This window comes from Molossus molossus, unplaced genomic scaffold (genome assembly GCF_014108415.1).
Source record: "Molossus molossus isolate mMolMol1 unplaced genomic scaffold, mMolMol1.p scaffold_m16_p_21, whole genome shotgun sequence".
NCBI lineage: Eukaryota > Metazoa > Chordata > Mammalia > Chiroptera > Molossidae > Molossus > Molossus molossus.
In genome coordinates this window covers 36,320,594-36,340,142 of record NW_023425357.1, presented here as the reverse complement: position 1 = coordinate 36,340,142, position 19,549 = coordinate 36,320,594, and positions in this window count along the sequence as shown.

Below are 19,549 nucleotides of genomic sequence, written 5' to 3'. Positions count from 1 at the left end.
TCAGATCACTTATTCCTTTTTTTTTTTGGAGGTCAGAAATTTATTTATTTATTTTATTATTATTATTTTTTTATCTTTATTGTTGAATATATAATGTTCCTCATTTTTCCCCCATTGACCCCCTCCTCCCCACTCCTGCCCCCCTCTTGCCTTTTCCCACACTGTTGTTTGTGTCCATTGGTTATATATAAGTTTTTTGGTTTATTTCTCACCCCCCCCCCCAACCCCCTTCCCTTTGAGGTTTGTCAGTCTAGCAACCAATTGGTACTTCTCAATGTCTTCACCTTTTTCACCATTCCCCCAACCCCCCTCCCATCTGGCAACCAACAAAATGTTCTCTGTATCTATGAGAATGTTTCTGTTCTGTTTGTTCATTTTGTTTGTAGATTTAATTGTCGATTGATATGTATTCGTTGCTACTTTGTTTGTTCATATATTTTATCTTTTCCTTCAAAAAGACCCTTCAACATGTCATATAATAACGGTTTGATGGTGATGAACTCCTTTAACTTTTTCTTATCTGGGAAAGTCTTTATATGGCCATCGATTCTAAATGACAGCTTTGCAGGATAGAGTAATCTTGGATGTAGGTTCTTGCTTTTCATCACTCTGAATATTTCTTGCCACTCTCTTCTGGCCTGCAAAGTTTCTTTTGAGAAATCAGCTGACATTCTTATGGGAACTTTCTTGTAGGTAATTATCTGCTTTTCTCTTGCTGGTTTTAAGATTCTCTCTTTGTCTTGAACCTTTTGCATTTTGATGATGATGTGTCTTGGTGGGGGCCTCTTGGGGTTCATCTTGTTTTGGACTCTCTGTGCTTCCTGGACTTGTATGTCTGTTTCCTTCACCAAGTTAGGAAAGTTTTCTGCCATTATTGTTTCAAACAGGTTTTCAATTTCTTGTTCTCTCTCTTCTCCTTCTGGCACCCCCAAGATGCGAATGTTGGCACGCTTGAAGTTGTCCCAGAGGCTCCTTACACTCCCCTAAATTCTTTGGATTCTGTTTTCTTTTTGCTGTTCTGATTTGGTATTTTTTGCTTCTTTAGATTCCAAATCGATGGTTTGCTTCTTGGCTTTACCTTATGCTACTATTGAATCTGTGTAAATTATTGTTTATTTCACTTAGTGCCTCCTTCATTTCTGACTGTGCATCCTTCATTTCTGACTGGTCCTTTTTTATGCTCTTGAGGCCCTCGCTAAGTTCGCTGAGGTTGTCACTAAGTTCATTGAGCATTCTTATAAGCAGTGTTTTGAACTCAGCATCTGTTAGGTTGCTTATCTCCATTTCACTTAGTTCTTTTCCTGGAGTTTTGTTCTGTTCTTTCATTTGGGACCTATTTCTTTGTCTTCTCATTTTGGCTGCCTCCCTGTTTTTGTTTCTGTGTATTACTTAACGAGTGGTGTGGGGCTAGCTGAGACCAGATGCTGCTTGTTTGAAAGAATTTAGGAAAACCTGAAGCAGTATCCAGGACAGGCAAATCCTATGGTTAAGCAACTGGCAACAGCTTGGGTGGGCCTGAAAGTTGGGTGGGGTGGGGCGGGGTCTCAGGGAATCACCAGGGCAGGGCAACCAGTGTGAGCCAGGTTGCTGGAGTCCCAGATATGGCGGCTGTCTGTTGCCCCAGGGAAGGGCTCACCAAAGGAACAAAGGCCTCTGACAGCATGTTTGTCCCGGAGAAAGCCCCCTTTCCAGCCCTCACTCCAATGCCAAACAGCTCAGTTCTTCCCTGTATGTCTCTGGTGCCCCTCGAGCTGCCTCCCCTCCAAGCTTAGAGGGAGTGAGTCCCATAAGTCCGTGCGCGGGCCCTTTAGGGAGCTGCCTGGGGCTCCAGCCGCATCAGCTTCCCGGAGCCTCGGTTCCCACCGGTTTTTCCAGCCAGAAGTTATGGGGACTTCTCTTCCTGGCACTGGAACCCTGAGCAGGGCACCTGGTTTGGGACAGGGACCCCTCAGTTTTCTGGGAGGATCTTGCCAGCCGAGAAATTCTCCTGATTTTTATCTGCCACATGCGGGTGTGGGACCAGCATGTCTGCCTCTGCCCCTCTTAACAGTCTCCATGTGGCTGCTGCTTTAATCCCACACTTGTAGGACTTCTATTCAGCTGGATTTCATGTGGCTTTGAATGATGGTTGTTCTGCAGTTTAGTTGTAACTTTGATGTGGTTGTGGGAGGATGCAATACCGCGTTTACCTACGCCGCCATCTTGACCAGAAGTCCTATTTCTTGTCTTTTGATTGGTCCACCCTAATACAATGGCATGTTATATCAGCTTTTGTCGTGTGTGTGTGTGTGTGTGTGTGTATATATATTTTTTAATCTTCACCCAAGGATATTTTTACATTTATCATCAGATGGAGTGGGAGGGAGGGCGGGAGGGAGAAGGTAGGAGAGAGGGGGATAGAAAGAGAAACATCGATGTGAAAGACACATCGACTGGTTGCTACCCGCACGATCCAACCAGGGTTAGGGACAAACCACAACCGAGGTATGTGCCCTTGACCAGAATTGAACCTGGGACTCTTTGGTGCATGGGTCGATGCTCTAGCCATTGAGCTAAACTGGCCAGGGCTCAGCTTTTGTCTTTTACATTTTTATAAGAAGTCAGACATTCTCCTTTGCTTTTCAAAAGCATAATTGTGCACAAATTCTCTGCAATTTTTAAATGACTTTGTTTTTTTCTACTTGTACAGAGCAAGTCTTGTTTAGGAGCATATGTGGTTAGAATTGTACACTTTTTCTTAAGGTTCATCTTGTCTTCACTATATTGTGATATCGGTTCTCTTGTCCTTTTATCTATTATCAAAAGAACAAATCTCTCTTCACTTCAACTTGCCAGATAATTTATCATTAAAAAGTTTAGCAAAGCTTATTTCTTTCCCTTAGAGTTAAACTTGAAAGGTACATTGTATTTACTTTAGTCTAGCCCGAGCTGTTTTTTCATATCTGAAAACTTTTTTTGTGTTATTTCTTTTTTTTTTTTAACTTATCTTTATTGTTGAATGTATTACAGATGTTCTCCCCTTTTTCCCCCTTCCTCCCTTCTCCTTCCCCCCTCCTGCCCACTCCCGCCCCCACCTGCCTTCCCCACACTATTGTTGGTGTCCGTTGGTTGTGCATATATGCATATAAATTTTTTGGTTTATCTCTTCCCATCCCCTCCCCCCTGCCCTTTGAGGTTTTTCAGTCTAACAACCAATTTGCACTTCTTAATCCCTTTACCTTTTTTGCACATCTTCCCAAGCCTCCTCCCATCTGGCAACCAAAAAAAGTTCACTGTATCTATGAGTTTGTTTCTGTTCTGCATGTTCATTTTGTTTGTAGATATAATTGTTGACCGGTATGTATTTATTGTCCTTTTATTGTTCATATTTTTGATCTTCTTCAAGAAGACCTGTCAACACTTTATATAATACTGGGTTGGTCATAATAAACTCCTTTAGCTTTTTCTTGTCTGGGAAGCTCTTTATATGTCCATTGATTCTAAATGATAGCTTTGGAGGATAGAGTAATCTTGGTTGTAGGTCCTTGCTTTTTATCACTTTGAATATTTCTTTAGTTTTGTTTTTTGTGGTACGTGCCCCTAGCAGGAACCGAACCCGGGACTCTTTGGTCCACAGGACGATGCTCAACCGCTGAGCCAAACTGGCCGGGGCAACTTTGAATATTTCTTGCCACTCCCTTCTGGCCTGCAAAGTGTCTTTTGAGAAATAGGCTGACAATCTTTGTTGTTGTTGTTTTAAACTTATCTTTATTGTTGAATGTATTACAGATGTCCCTCTTTTTTCCCCCCTTGAGCCCCCCTCCTTCCCAATACCAACCCCCTCCTGCTTTACCCACACTATTGTCTGTGTCCATTGGTTATGCATATATGCATAAAAGTTCTTTGGTTTCTCTCTTTCTCCCCACCTCCCCTTTACCCTTTGAGATTCCTCAGTCTAACAACCAATTTGTACTTCCTAATCCCCTTTTCACCCAACTCCCCTCCCATTTGGCAACCAACAAACAGTTTAATGTATCTTTGAGTCTGTTTCTGTTCTGCTTGCTCATTTCGTTTGTAGATTCAGTTATTGATAGATAGGTATTTATTGCCATTTTATTGTTCATATATATATTTTTTATCCTTACCCGAGAACATTTTTGCGTTCATCTTCAGATAGAGCGGGAGGGGAGAGGTGGGGAGAGAGAGAGAGAAACATCGAAGTGAGAGAGACACATCGACTTGTTGCCACCCACCCGACCCAACTGGGGCCGGGGACAAACTGCAACTGAGGTACATGCCCTTAGCAGGAGCCAAACCTGGGACTTTCTAACCACTGAGCCAAACCGGCCAAGGCTGTTCATATTTTTTTTGTCTTCTTCAAGAAGACTCATCAACATTTTATATAATACTGGTTTGGTTGTGATGAACCCCTTTAGCTTTTCTTTGTCTGAGAAACTCTTTATATGGCCATCGATTCTAAATGATAGCTTTGAAGGATAAAGTGATCTTGGTTGTAGGTCCTTGCTTTTCATCACTTTAAATATTTCTTGCCACTCCCTCATGGCCTGCAAAGTTTCTTTTGAGAAATCAGCTGACAGCCTTATGGGAGCTCCATTGTAGGTAACTAATTTCTTTTCTCTTGTTGCTTTTAAGATTCTTTGTCTTGAAACTTTTGCATTTTGACCTTTTTGCATGTGGATCTTTTTGAATTCATCTTGTTTGGGACTCTCTGTGCTTCCTGGACTTGTATGTTTGTTTGTTTTAAACATACTTTATTATTAATTTTTTATCCTCACCCAAGGACATTTTCCTATTTTTTGTTTAGATAGAGTGGGAAGGAGAGAGAGGAAGAGAGAGAGAGAGAGACATAGACGTAAAAGGGGTACATCCAGTGCCTGCTTCCAGCATGACCCAAACTGCAACCAAGGTACGTGCCCTTAGCAGGAACCGAACCCGGGTCTCTCTGGACCGCAGGCCGACGCTCTAACCACTGAGCCAAACCGGCCAGGGCTGTATGTTTGTTTTCTTCATCAAGTTAGGAAAGTTTTCTGTCATTATTTTTTCAAATAGGTTTTCAATTTCTTGCCCTCTCTCTTCTTCTGGCACTCCCATGTTGTGAATGTTGGTACGATTGAAGTTGTCCCACAGACTCCTTATACTATCCTCATTTTTTAAAAATTCTTTTTTCTTTTTGCTATTCTGATTGGGTGTGTTTTGCTTCCTTATATTCTAAATCAATGGTTTGCTTCTCTCCTTTACCTACTCTACTATTGATTCTCTGTAAATTATTCTTTGTTTCAGTTAGTGCATCCTTCATTTTTGACTGGTTCTATTTTATGCTCTTGAGGTCCTCAGTAAGTTCCTTGAGCATCCTTATAACCAGTGTTTTGAGCTCTGCATCTGTTAGATTGCTTATCACCATTTTGCTCCGTTCTTTTTCTGGAGTTTTGTTCTGTTCTTTCATTTGGGACACGTTTCTTTGTCTCCTCATTTTGACTGCCTCCCTGTGTTTGTTTTTGTGTATTAGGTAGAGTTGCTATGTCTCCTAGGCTTCTTAGGGTAGCCTACTGTAGCAGGTGTCCTATAGGGTCCAGTGGCACAGCCTCCCTGATCACCTCAGCTGTGTCCTCAAGGTGCACCCTTCACATGGACTGTACACTTTTCTGTAGTATTTGAGTCTTGATTGCTGTTGGCATGTCAGTGGGAGAGATTTACTCAGGCTGATCAGCTGCAAAGACTGGCTGTGCCCAGTGACCACTGATGTCTGACTACCTTGGAGGGTCAGCTGTGCTGGGGTCACCACGCAGAGCAAGACTTACTTCAGCAGGGCTCTGGTACCCACTAATTCTACCCCTTGAGTGTGTCAATTGTGGAGATTGTTGGTTGGTAGTGCTTCAGTGTGGTCGGAAGCTGACCACTGGGTGTGCTGCTTCTGGATCAAGGTTAGCCACTGCCTGTGTTCTACCTGGGGCCACTACACATAAGCTACAAAGCAATCTGCAGATGGCTGCTACTTGTGCTGGACTTGGAGGTGCCCAGGCAAGGCCAAGCTTTGAACCAAGGCTGGCTGCTTCTAGTGCCAGGCCTGGGGCCAGTTAGCGAGAGGTATGGGGCTGACTGAGGCCAGATGCTGCTTGTTTGAGAGAATTTAGGAAAATCTGAAGCAGGAGACAAAACAGGCCAATTCTATGGTAAAGCCACTGGAAACAGATTGGGTGGGCTGGAAATTAAGGTGGGACAGAGCCTCAGGGAATTACCAAGGCAGGGCATATAGTGTGAGCCAGGTTGCTGGAGATCCAGATGTGGTGCCCGTCTGCCCAGCCTGTGGGGAAGGGCTCACCAAAGGAACATCAGCCTCCGCCAGCATGTCTGTCCTGGAGAAAGCTGCCTCTCCACTTTTTGCCCTGATGCCAAACAACCCAGTTCTTCCCTGTGTGTCTCTGATGCCTTTCACGCTGCCTCCCGCACACTGGATCCTGGAGGAAGTGGATCCGAGTAAGTCTATGAGAGGGCCCTTTAAAAGAATCTGCCTGGGCCCTGGCCAGTTTGGCCAGTAGTTAGAGCATCAGCCCATGGACCAAAGGGTCGCAGGTTGGATTCCAGTCGAAGGCATGTACCTCAGTTGCAGTTTGATCCCCAGGCCTGCTTGTGTTGTGTGGGAGGCAACCAATTAACTTGTCTTTCGCTCATTGATGTTTTCTCTCTCTCCCTCCCACTCTATCTGAAGATTAAATGGAAAAATATCCTCGGGTGAGGATTAAAAAAAGAATCTGTCTGGGACTCCAGCAGCCTTAGCCTCCCTCAGCTTCAACTCCCGCTGGCTTTTACAACCAGAAGTGACGGGGACTTCTCTTCCTGGCACTGGAACCCTGATCTGGGGGACCTAGTGTGGGACAGGGACCTTCTCACTCCTCAGGGAGAACCTTCACAGCTGAGGTGTGCCTCCTGATTTTTATCCTCTGCATTTGGGTGAGGGACCAGCTGGTCCATGCCTCCACCCCTCCTCCCAGTCTCAATGTGGCTTCTTTAATTTTGTAGTTGTAGGACTTCCATTCAGCTAGATTTCAGGCAGTTGTGAATGATGGTTGTTCTGCAGTTTAGTTGTAATTTTATTGTGGTTATGGGAGGAGGCAATACCGTGTTTACCTATGCCTTCATCTTGACCAGAAGTCCTTGTGTTATTTTTTTCCTGAGTCTCCCTCATCCCATTTATTTCTCTCTCCTATTTTAGGGCTGTGGTACCATTTCCCATTTTCCAAATCAGTTATTTGTACCTCTGTTTTATTTGTCTCCATTTCTGGTTTGATGCTTTATTTAATCCTCAACATCACTGATTTCTTTGTTGTATTGTTTCCTTTATGCCAACTACTACTTCCAGATGTTTTTCAATTCTTTTAGTTTTACCATTGTTTGTTCTCTGTTCCTGTTAGTAATATATTGGTTCTTTATTTATTTCAAAGTAGATATTACCCAGTTCATCTAATTTGTTCCTGAGGCCTTTCAGATTCCACCATTAAAAACAATTGACATTTATTGAGGGCCTACTCTGTGCAGACACTACTGTTCAGTATTTAACATTTGCATCAACCTACTTCTCTTCCAAGTTTAATGCAGCAGAATTCTTCAGTTAGATCTGCTTTGAGGGAGGTTCTGAGTAAGATCTCGTCCATCTTGTTCCAAACAGATTTAAGATGACTTAAATTGTGTTCTATCTACAATATAATGAAACTAAAAAAAAAAAAAAAAAAAAAAAAGGCAGTGAGAGGATGAGCGCTAAGGGAAAATAAAGGAAGAATGAACACAGGCAGCCAAGCAAATCTGAAGATAGAGTGAGTGAGGGGAAGGCCTCTTTATTCTGACAGTGGCCTCAGGTGGTGTCTTATGACCCAGGCCTGTCCTTTTGATTTTTGGTGGTGGTGTGGAAATGACCCTTTGTTTCAAGTTATTACTTGAATGGCTACAGCATAGCAAAGACCCTCCCCTACCATGGTATAGCTCTCTCTGAGAGCCACCTGTGTGGGAAATACTTTTTTTCCCTCCCAATTGGGATGGAATTGAAAATTAACAGAGGTAGTTGAAAAGAAACACACATGACGTTAGGTGTGGGTCGGCCACATGTAAACAATGGCACAATTGCCTCCTGCTTGTCTTCCAAAAGTCATTATTGATTGAGCAACTACTTGCTAGGTCTTCCCTGTGCTCTGAATCAGATAATTGCCTGTTTTTCGGTGGCAAGTGTAATCTGGGTGAAAGGAAGGCTTCTCGGGGGCTCTCTGTTCCCACAGAACTCCAGAGTGGCCTCATTTCACACCGCTCAGGAAACAATTTTTCAAGTGACAGATTGATTGCTGTATGGGTGGTTACCAAAAAAGAGTATTTTATTAGCTGTTTGTTTTACAAAGTGAAATAGTTTTTTTAAACTTTATCAAAATGTCATTGTCCCAGGTTTAAGAACATGCCCTCTGGCTTTGCAGGAAGATCTTCAGTCATGTCAGGGTCTTGCTCCAGCCCTTGGAGGATGAGCCTGGGATGTGGCTTCTCAGTCGTAGGCTCTCTCAGGGTCAGTGGAGGGGGGTGGTGGTGAAGCACTGAGGGCCAGCTGGGCACCAAAGGAATGTCACCAAACCTCATCCTGGGGCCTGAATGGTCTTTTTTTTTTTTTTTTAAATATATAAAGAAAAAAAATCTAGACATTCATACATATGAGAGACTATGTATAGGTTACTTTGCTTTTCTGTTTGAGGAGGAAATAGAAAATATTCCATTTACTCATTCTTTTTAGATTAAAAACAAGGGACTATATTAAGCAATTAAAAGTATTTGGTGTCACATTGTTGGCAGTTACAGAAAGAAGACAGAGGGAGACTGAAGTGGTAGAGGGAAGGCAGGAGGTGGAGTCCTGTGCTCTCCCTGCTACAGTTCCATGCTCTCAGCCTCAGTGAGGCAGAGACTCTGTCTTTGGCCTCTCCCTTACTCTTGCCCTGTGTTATCCAGAGTTAAGGCCAATCCTTGCAGCTCTGTGGTCCTTTCCTAGTCCCTGCTCCCCCTCTTCCCTGGCCATCACCTCCTCAAGCCTCACCTCTTGCCTGCACAGTTGCATAGTCACCAGGCCTGCATTTGAGCCCTTCCATCATGCTCCATGTCCAAGCCTGTGATTCCTACCACAAGAAGCTTTTTTTTTTTTGGTACGTGCCCCTAGTGGGACTTGAACCCTGGACTCTCTGGTCCGCAGGCCGACGCTCCAACCGCTGAGCCAAACCGGCCAGGGCACAAGAAGCTTTGAGTTTATTCTGTCCTTGTCCAAAATCTCCAGACCTCCCTTCCAGCACAGAACAAATTCCTCTACCTACCTGGCGTGGCGGCCCTTGGAGATGGGTCCCTGCCCTCCTCAGCCTCACTTCTGCCTTTCCCTTCTTCCCACTCATTTGTTCTGACAGCCTGTAGTGCTCACCTTTCCTGGAACATGCCACACTCTTTCACGCCTCCGTGCCTTTGCACGTGCTGTCCCCTGAGTCTGGAACACCCTTCCCAATCAGCCCACCTGGCACCCATCCTCTAAGGCTCAGTTCTACAGTTTTCACCTCCTCCCTTCAATCGCACACCCACTGGGCTTTGTACCGGCAGCCTAGAGCCCCCTGAGCATCAAGCACAGAGCCCAGCCCCTGAGCAGCACACAGGGAACCTTGGTTGAATTAATAAAATGGTTTCTAGCCAGGTCAGAATGTTCATCAACAAAAGGTTTAATTCCCTCTGTACATACCAGGCAGGAGCTATGAGAAAATTGCTCTCAACTCTTTGAACTAGTGCATCAATTAGGCTACTTTGTATAAAGGGAGATATACAAAATTGTAGCCTTAAAGGTTAAGACTTGTGTGACTCCATGTGTGGTGTTAGCACCTAAAGCTTACTGAGATCACCATCTTCATCAGCATTTTGGGGGCATCCACTGTGTGCAGGCACTGTACTAAGCATAACTCTCATTTAATCCTCTAAACACCCTGGGGAGGTTAGATATTATTGTTCTGATACTCAGAGAGGGAAAGTGAGCCTCAGGAAGGGTAAATGACTTATCTGTCCAGAGTCACACAGCTAGAGAATGGCACATAGCTAGAGACTTGGGTAAGACTTATCCATGGCTCCATTCTGGCTAGGGATGCCATCCCATGGGGTTTTCTACTGCTCAGGAGGCATCCACAGGCAAGGAGCAACACCCCAGGGGTCTGGGAAGGCTTGTAGCCACCCCCACCCACTTTGTTGCTACCCTCTCCGTCCCAGAGGGATTTGAGGTGGATGCTGCCACTGTTTGTCTTAATACCTACCTGAGTGTGAATTGGCTCATGGCTGTTGTCTTAGAGAAATTGTGAAGCTTGGAAGGTGTGAACCAGCAGGAACCTGGCAGAGCTGTTGTTGGAAGGCCAAGGGTGTTGGGAGGATATTGTGGCTGAGCCCCATTGTCTCTCACTGTGTCCTTCAGCCTTGTCCCCACCATCCAGTCTTCACAGAGAAGGCAGAATGATTTTCTACTTACAAACCTGAGCACTCTCCCAGCTTAAAACACTTGTGTTACTCCCAGGATAAAATCCATGCCCGAGCCCGGCCAGTGTGGCTCAGTGGTTGAGCATCGATCCATAACTAAGAGGTCACCAGTTCGATTCCTGGTCAGGGCACATGCCCAGGTTGTGGGCCAAGTCCCCAGTGGGGGGCATGCAGGAGGTGGCCAGTGGATGTTCTCTCTCATCGATGTTTCTATCTCTCTCTCCCCTTCTCTCTTTCTCTCTCTCTAAAATCAATAAAGGAAAAAAAATCCATCCCCAAGTCCACCATCCTCTCCTGCCCACTCCTTGTGAATCTTATCCTGCCCTGCTTGCGCCTCCAGAGCCCTTCTGCTTTCTCCCATGGTCTCTCTCAGGGTGGGCCTTTCTTCATGCTGTCCCCTCACGCGAGAACCGTCCACCTTGCCTGGGTAGCTGCTCTTCACCTTCAGGTCTCAGCTGAAAAGTTTCCTTCTCTGGGAAGCATTCATGACCTCCCCTTGCATTTAGTGTTAATGCCTCCTTCAGGGAGCACACATTATTTTTAGCCCTGCCTCAGATGTGATTTCAGAGGGTCTGGGACTGGTGTCACATGTCAAACAGTTCTGGCCATCAGCATATAGACAAGGCTATTCGGAATGACAGCTGGGAAGAGAAATATGTTCCAAATGCGACCCTTCAAAGGGAGATGCTGAATCTGATTCTGGGAGGGCGACTGTCCAAGAGGTAGTCCTAGAGGGAGGCCGACTGTCCAAGAGGTAGGCAGGTGCCTGGCATGTGCCAGGGCTGTGGCCACATGGACCCTGTGGTAGAGCCCATTCTCGAGGAGGGCAGGCAGAGGGAAAAGGGGGTCAAGGACAGAACCTTGGGGCTCATCTCATTTTTGGTTTGGTGTGCAAAAAGGGTCTAAAAGGAGCACTTGTGAGAAGGTGGAGGAATACAGAAAATGTGGCTAAAATATAGCACTGTTTTTATTCAGTTCACAGATCATCTTACTTTTTTCTTTTCTACTTAGAATAGCTGGAAAAGGAGGGCCCTACGTGGCAGTCCTGGGAATGAGAAAACCATGTGTCAAAGCTGTTGCTGTATCCCTCACACTATTTTTACCTTCCTCACACTACCTCTTTGAGTCCTGAGGAGGGAACCTGGCCTGAGGTGGCCTGAGGCAGCCTGTGTGGTGTCTCTAAGGCAAACGTGGCCAGCCATCACCTCGTTCTCCAGAAACCACCACAAAGCTGCTTATTCATTTCTCTTGACCAGAAATAAGTGCATTAGACACATGTTCTTGTGAGGGATGTGAATACAAAATTACCCCATAAAATGCTTTTGTTTCCTTTTCTCAGTTCAAAGTTGTTGGTTTTTTTTGTTACATTATTTACTTTAAAATTGGGCAGTAATTAAGTTCTTAAAATAGAATGTCCATATTACCAAGTTTAGAAAGAAAAACCACCTAGGAATGAAAAAATGTGGACACGTGAAATGCCATTCCATTAGCCACAGAATCTTTTATGAGCTTCTGTGGGAGCGCCTGTCAAGTGGGATTTGTGGCAGAGTACCCCGTGGCAGACCGTGTCTGCTGTCGCTTTTCATTCTGTTCCTGGCCCCAGGTCAAAAAAGCCTTTCACATCGTGGCCAGGAACTCTGGGGGTTTGCCAACCTCTAATTACATTTCTGTTTTAAATATTGATAAACAGTCCCTATGTTGATTCAAACGTTTTTAAACACTGTAGTTGTTGGCTCTGAACAAAGAGAACACATCCTTAAGACTCCTCAGGCCCACAGAGCCCCTCCCTGTACCTCATGGCAGTCTCTCATTCAAATACTGAAGGAATAAACTGTCCCTCTGTTCGTGATGGTGGTGGTGGTGGGGGGGGTCACTTTAGGATTCAAAGTCAGGCCTGGCTATGCTGTAGGCTGCGGCTCTGGTTTCATCAATAGGAATTCTGGCCTCTGCTACTACCAGGGCTCCTACTCTGGGTTCAGGGTAGAGGTGTGAGGCAGGAGGGACCATTGCCCCATGGCACACCTGGTCACCACCTTGCTTCATTTGTGAATGTTAGTCCCTGGTCCCTCAAACTTTGAATGTAAATAGGATGACACTGGTGTCCACCCTCACCTCCCCCAAGACAGCTACTACCTGTGATGGAGGGGAATGGGACTGGAGGGGATCCCTACTAGTCCCATGGGGTCCAGAAGAGCTGTCATCCATCCCATCTTGGGGACTCCAACACAGAAGGATCCTCCAGGCCCAGGCTCCTCCGAGGCAGCTGACTGCAATGTGGGGGCCAGGTGGTAGTCCCCATTCCTCTTAGAGGACTTGGAGCCCAATCAGCTGTTTCTTATCCTGACTGCCAGGTTAACTTTCCTCATTGATTGGAAGATTCAGCCAGTGGCCAGATACCAATACTGCTTCTGTAGTGACCATGTCCAGAGTAGAGCACCTTATTACAAATGGGAGTGTCAGGGACGTCCGTGATACTCTGAAGCCCCTGACTCCATGGGACTAAAGCCAAGTTCCTGATGTCATCACACCTCTCTACTATACACTAAAGCAGTGTGCCTACTGTTGTCTTCACCGTTTTACAAATGAGAAAACTGAGGCCCACAGAGGTAAAGCTTGCAGCCCAAAATCACAGTGGAGGAGCTGGGATTTATACCCAGGTCCATCTGATTCTGAAACTAGAGCTCCTCTCAATCTACCCTGCCACAGAGCCTCTTGGTCCCACTTCTTGCCATTAGAAAGTGGCCACCCTCAAATACAAGCATCAGGGGTGAGTCGTCCTCAGTAAGGGTCAAGGGCTCTGTAGAGGCATCAGCAACCATTGTGCTTCTTATCGAGTCCTATGTAGCTCTGTTGGGGTGTCCCTCTTAGTCAGGGGATCTTGTTGGTATGAACCATTTGGGCTCTAATTTTAGGAGGTAATTATGAGTCAGCGTGGTAACCATCAGGCCCTCCTGTTACATCCCAGGAAATTGACCTAACCCTTTTACATGCTAAATCAGATATAATCAGCTCCTAACTCAATATGGTGGCTCTAAGTAACATTTATCAAGATACTGAAACTGGTCCAATGAGTTAGACATCAGTGGTCGTTGGATTAGACTCAGATAAAAATCAACCTGTACTTTCCGATAGTTTAAAAAAATTAGTGGGAGAGACAAATTTTTTCAGTACCATGTTGTAGGTACACACACTCTTGTGTTCCAGGCACAGATGGAGTCATCTTTCAGTCCGGCTGTGTGCATACCTGCAGCCTCACCCTGCCATGGTCATATCCTTCAAATCCTGGAACACTGCCCTGTTCAAACTGAACCTGCAAGATTCAGGGCTGGTCATTCCTGCCCCTTCTGTGCCCAGGAATGGTGAAGCTCTCAGATACTGAGCTCATGTACATGACCAAGTCTGAGTGGGAAGGAATTTCTCTTCTTCCTTTTATTTTGGTACGTGCCCCTAGCGGGAACCGAACCCAGGACTCTCTGGTTCGCAGGTCGACGCTCAAACTGCTGAGCCAAACCGGCCATGGCAAGAATTTCTCTTCTGACTGGTGGTTTGGGAGACAATAAATAGGCCAGATAATAATCAGATTATTGGGTGATGGTAATTAGATCTGTTACTTTTGGCTTGGATCGAACTTTCTGCCTCCTCCTTCTTCCCACTGCCAGCCCATCTGACCAGCAGTGATCCCAGGCCCACACCAGACACTTCTCTGCAAACTCACCAAGACCACTAGGAGTCAACAATGTTCCAAAGACTCCTACCCCAGGCTCCTTTAGCTGCATGAGCCTGCCCTGTAGACCTCCCTGTGAGCTCCGGCACCCCTTCACCTACACCAGAGCTGGCTAGTGACCTTTCTCTGATCCAGAAAACAAAAGTAATTTAGATGGCTGCATCCAGGTGCTGAGATGATTCTGGCATGCACATCTGTCATAATCTGAGTGCACTCTTTAGGCCAGAATCATGATTCAGTCAGGCTTTTCATCTTGGCACCAGCTGTAGGAGCCCCACAGAGTGGGGCCCACCTGAGGTCAGTGGACACATGTATGCTAGTGGTGGAAGGTGTGGAGCATCCTTCCAATGGTCTGTTATATAGCATTGTGGAGGCTGTGTCTGAGTGTTCAAGGTACTGGCTGGTCAGAGCCTTTTCTGATTGGATGCTGGTATCTCAGTCGGGAATGCAACCCCCAGCTGGAACGCAATTCCCCTAGGAAGCCAGTGTGTGCTGAATTAACAGGCTTCCAGGAAGATGCTGAGAAAGGCGAGAATGGCTCCTCCGGACTGAGACTAACTCTGCTGACTTGCTGGCGAGGAGGCTTTGTTCCCACAATGATGATGAGGCAGTTTTCCCTCTTGAGGCTGGAGAGTGGATTTGTAGATGCTGTATCAGGGTGAAGTACACCAAGTGCCATGCCCCTCCCACCCTGGATCTGTTGCTTCTGTAACGTTCTGCCCTTGAATGCGCACATGGCTCACTTCTTTTCTTTATTTAGGTCCTACTCAAATGTCACCTCCTTGGAATAGCCTGTATCACCCCGTAGAGACTAACATCTGCTTCCATCACACTTAACACATTATGCATTTCATTATTGTCTTTCTGCCTCCACTCGAAGGCACAGCCCCATGACAGACTAACATCTCCTTCCATCACACTTAACACATTATGCATTTCATTATTGTCTTTCTGCCTCCACTAGAAGGCACAGCCCCATGACGGTAGGGATTATGTCTATTTTGCTCCCTGTTGAATCTGTGATACCCAGCATAGCACCTGGCTTATAGCAGACACCAATACAAATTTGTTGCAGGTCAGAACTGACCTCCATGTAAAGGAAAGTGCCCTGACCCCACCACTACCTCTATCTTCATTCATGCCTGAAACATGAAGACAGAACCACTAATCTGGAGGAAAGCTACTTCTTGGTGTCAGGAAGGCTGGTTTAATCAGTTAAAATACAAACATCAGTCCTCAACATCCAGGTTTTTTTTTAGCCTATTCTTCTAATCATTACTTGTGATCATGGGAGCTATAATCATTTTAGGAGTGGATTTGGTGTGATTAATTTCTTTCCTAGCCTAATTCTTTATGGAAAACAAACGTTTGAAAATTGACTTGCTGATGTTTGATCGCTTGCATGATCATTTACCCCAGCTCCTTTCAAAACTATGGCTGGGCCCTGGCAGGTTTGGCTCATTGGTTAGAGCATCGGCCTGAGGACTGAACGGTCACAGGTTCTATTCCAGGTCAAACTCAAGTGTGAGTGTGCAAGGGGTGGGGCAGAGGAGGGTTTGGCAAGGAACCTGTAGTAGCAGGATTGCTGGGACAAGTCAGGATCCCTCAGGGAGGAGGTTAGGGAGTCACCTGTGCCCCTGGCCCACCTGCCATTGAGGCTCTGGACCCCAGAGGCTGTTATGTTTGCAGCCCAGCCCAGTATAAAATCTGGTATCATGTCCTGGCCAGTTTGGCTCAGCAGTTAGAGCATCGGCCTGCAGTCCAGTAGGACCCAGGTTTGGTTCCCGCTAAGGGCATGTACCTCAGTTGCAGTTTGTCCCCGGCCCTGGTTGGGTTGTGTGGGTGGCAACCACTCGATATGTCTCTTTCACGTTGATGTTTCTTTCTCTCTCTCTCTCTCTCTCTCTCTCTCCCTCTCTCGCTCTCGCTCTCGCTCTCTCTCTCTCTCTCCCTCCCTCCCACTCTATCTGAACAAAAAATGAAAAAATGTCCTCGGGTGAGGATAAAAATAAATAAATAAAAAATAAAGTCTGGTATCACAACAGCCTGAAACACTGATTCCAAGAATATAACATAGAAAAGAAAGATTTCCACAGGAACTGGAAATGAAAAGGTACTAGTCCTTGACAGGAACACTCCAGTGACTTGGAACACTGTGTGGGGAACCTCATCCTTGGCAACACCAGAAGTGGGGCAGCCTTGAGTTTCCTCTGCTATCCTGGTCATGTGTCAGGCTTCAGGGCTCTGTGGGCCAGGCTGGGGTAGAAACTGCCTCTTGCCTGACATGGTAACTCTTAGAAAGTGGGATTTTCCTCCTGCTGATTTGATTTTCAACTTTGGGGACTTATCTTTTGTGGAATCTGTAGCATTTGGGTGAAGATCTATTTCAAAAGGCACTACTAGTGGTTGGGGACTGCAGGGTTTCTTTCCCCACGGCAGGTGTTTGGATGAGGTTTTGGGGTCACAGCCTCGGGACTCACGGCTGCCCTGTATCTTCTGTCCTGCTGGCCTGGACTGCATGGTTCCTGTGACCCTGTTGGCTATCTGGCCAGGTGTCAATAAAGGCGATGCACAGAATCATTCTGTCTGGGAGGCTTGATGTGAGTCTCCCATCATGAACCTACCTACCCTCAGATGAAAATGGTGACTTGGGGTAAAACGTGTGTGACTTGGAAGCCCTTCTCCTCTTTCAGAAATGTAAGTAAGCATGGCACGGGCCCTGAAGAAATGCCAGCTTAACCACACAGTCGCACCCCCCAGGCACGGACCTTCCGCAGTAAAACCCTTGCTTCACTCCCCCTCCTCCATGGGGACAATTCAGAAGCTGACATGGACACATTATCCTGTCCCAGCTGGGCCTCACCCTGAGAATGGAAATCCAAAGTCATCCTCTGCTCTCCGCCCAAGACTTAACAACAACTAACACCAGGGAACACAACCTTAATGCTGAACACAGTGCTGAGGCCTGAAGAAGGTCTGAGAACACCCCAGCAGTCACAGCTTTTACCCTTGGTCAGCAGCAGGGCTGAGATTTGAAGCCCTTGTGTCTGATTCTAGAGCCCATGCTCTTAGCCAGCCTGCCATTCTTCCATGGAGCCTGTTGGATGATTCATTTCTTATTCTCTACCCAGAGACAATGAGATGTAAACCAGAATAAAAGGGGGCTATTATGATATCACTATTTGCCATTTATCTAAATTAGATAATAAATCATGGAGCTGCTTGAAACAATATGCATGTCAACCTCCTGAACATCTAGTTATCACTCAGTGCCATTTGATGGTGCCTCTGGTATAATTAACGCTTTCGTCTAGAAAATATGATATTTCTGTGAAATGGAAAAGTGAATGAGAAAATAAATCTAACCCCCCTCCTCTTCCTTGGGGACAGGACAGCAGACCCATGGTGGCAGTTGGCTGTGATGGCTTGGGCTGGGGGTGAATGAGCTAGCCTTCCAAGCCTTCTCCCTTCTAGGACTGTGCCCTGGGAAGGGGGAAGCCTGTTGCCACGGTACCAGCAGGACTAGCAAAGAGAACTGTGCCATCAATTTACCAAATTCATGTCTGAGACAGTGCGGAGAACCCTGCTCGGTAGCATAAATTAAAGAAAGCTATCTTCTTTGCACAAGTATAATTTAAATGATCAATAATCTCTTTGGAAAGAATACTTAGAGAGTTCTCCTTTTTTAAATTGACTTTATTTATTCTCCATCTCTTATCAGAAAATATTTGTGAAGTTTTATAACTAAAGATATGACAATGAAGTTATTAAAATAGAAATGGAAAATTACAACCCAGTCAGAAAAGAGAGTACAAATTTTCTAATTACAGTGGCTAACCTTACTTTTGTGACGGAACTCTAAATTTAGGTCAGTTTCCTGTAATCCAAGGTGAAATGGGAAACATAATTATATAGGTTCAGCTACTAAAATAGACAAAGTATATCAATTCATGAGTATTTAATTATTTGTGATTTTATAAAATCAAGAGAAGCAGAGAAAACTTCTGGGAAAAGGGGGGAGATATTTTTTAAATATTTAGAAAGGAAAAGATGGATTTTGAAAATTTTTATTTGTAGAGGAAAAGCTTGGGTGACAATGACAGACACAACCACTATAATCTGGGTGAAACTGGGGTGTCTCCGATTCCATCAGATTATTGCTGAATGAATCACTTCCTGTGGTGAGTGAGCCAGGGCCACAGACCAGGACCCAGATATTCAGCGTCCTCAGGTGTTCTATTTCTCTCTTCTTCCCAGACACTGCCTGGTACATTTTGCACCCAAAGAACTCAACCATGGCTCTGTGTCCCTGGAACTCAGCATTCAGGAGAGTAAGGACACATTCTCAGCATTCCTAGGTGTCTACCTGCTACTAGTAGCCACTCAGTTAGTGTTGGGTGATAATAGCTCACAAACTTAACAATGGGAAAAAATATCCATAAAATGACAAACACCACTCAGAAGCATTTTCGGAGCTCTCAATGACAACCATCAAAGCTGCCAGTTTTTTTTGATGGAGAGTTCCTGGATGGACCTGCCCAGGGGCAGTGGGCAATTATGAAGCATTGGATGAACAAATACAGTTTTAATGTTGGGCTTCTTTTTAGAAGGAACTGTCATAGCCCTTCTGGTGGAGTGCTCATCCAGGGGCTCTGCTTAGGTGGGCTGTCAGGGTCCTGAGGGTGATAGATGGGCCCTGGAGGGGTGGTGGGGAGGGATGGTGGTTGGGGGAGGGACCCTCAGTGAGAATGCTGACCTGTCCTCCCAGCAGGCTCTAGGATGGGATTGGAGCAGGCACTGCGTTTTCCCAGCTGGTTTGTAGCTGCCTTTTATCTTCAATTACTCAGTGCAGATTCCTGTGCTGCTCTAAAGATCATTTGTGTTTAATCCACCTTTTGTTGAATACTCTCTAGAGGGCTTATTTTGGCCCCTGCAGAGAATGTCTTTCCTGAGAAATAGAGCCCTGGGCACAGGTGGGTGGGGTCTCAGGGAAGCTCCCGAGGTCAGGGATGCTGGGGGTCGGGTATGGTGAGGGCGGAGGGCCATGACCTGGAGGAGGGATGTGTTTGCTAAAAAGACATCACCTGTGGCCAAGGTAGGGTCATGTGGATCCCTCATGTCTGACCCAAGCTGTGTTGGGGGCAGTTGTATCTGAGGTGAGGAGAACAGAGTGGGAATGCTGCCTCTGCGCATGGCAGCAGATCTAATGCACAGTGAGAGGCTTTGGATCAGTCAGGTTTTCTCCCTGGGCCTCAGTTTTATTCAGCGCTCACGTAAGGACTTAAATATTTCCTCAGTAACACCACATCA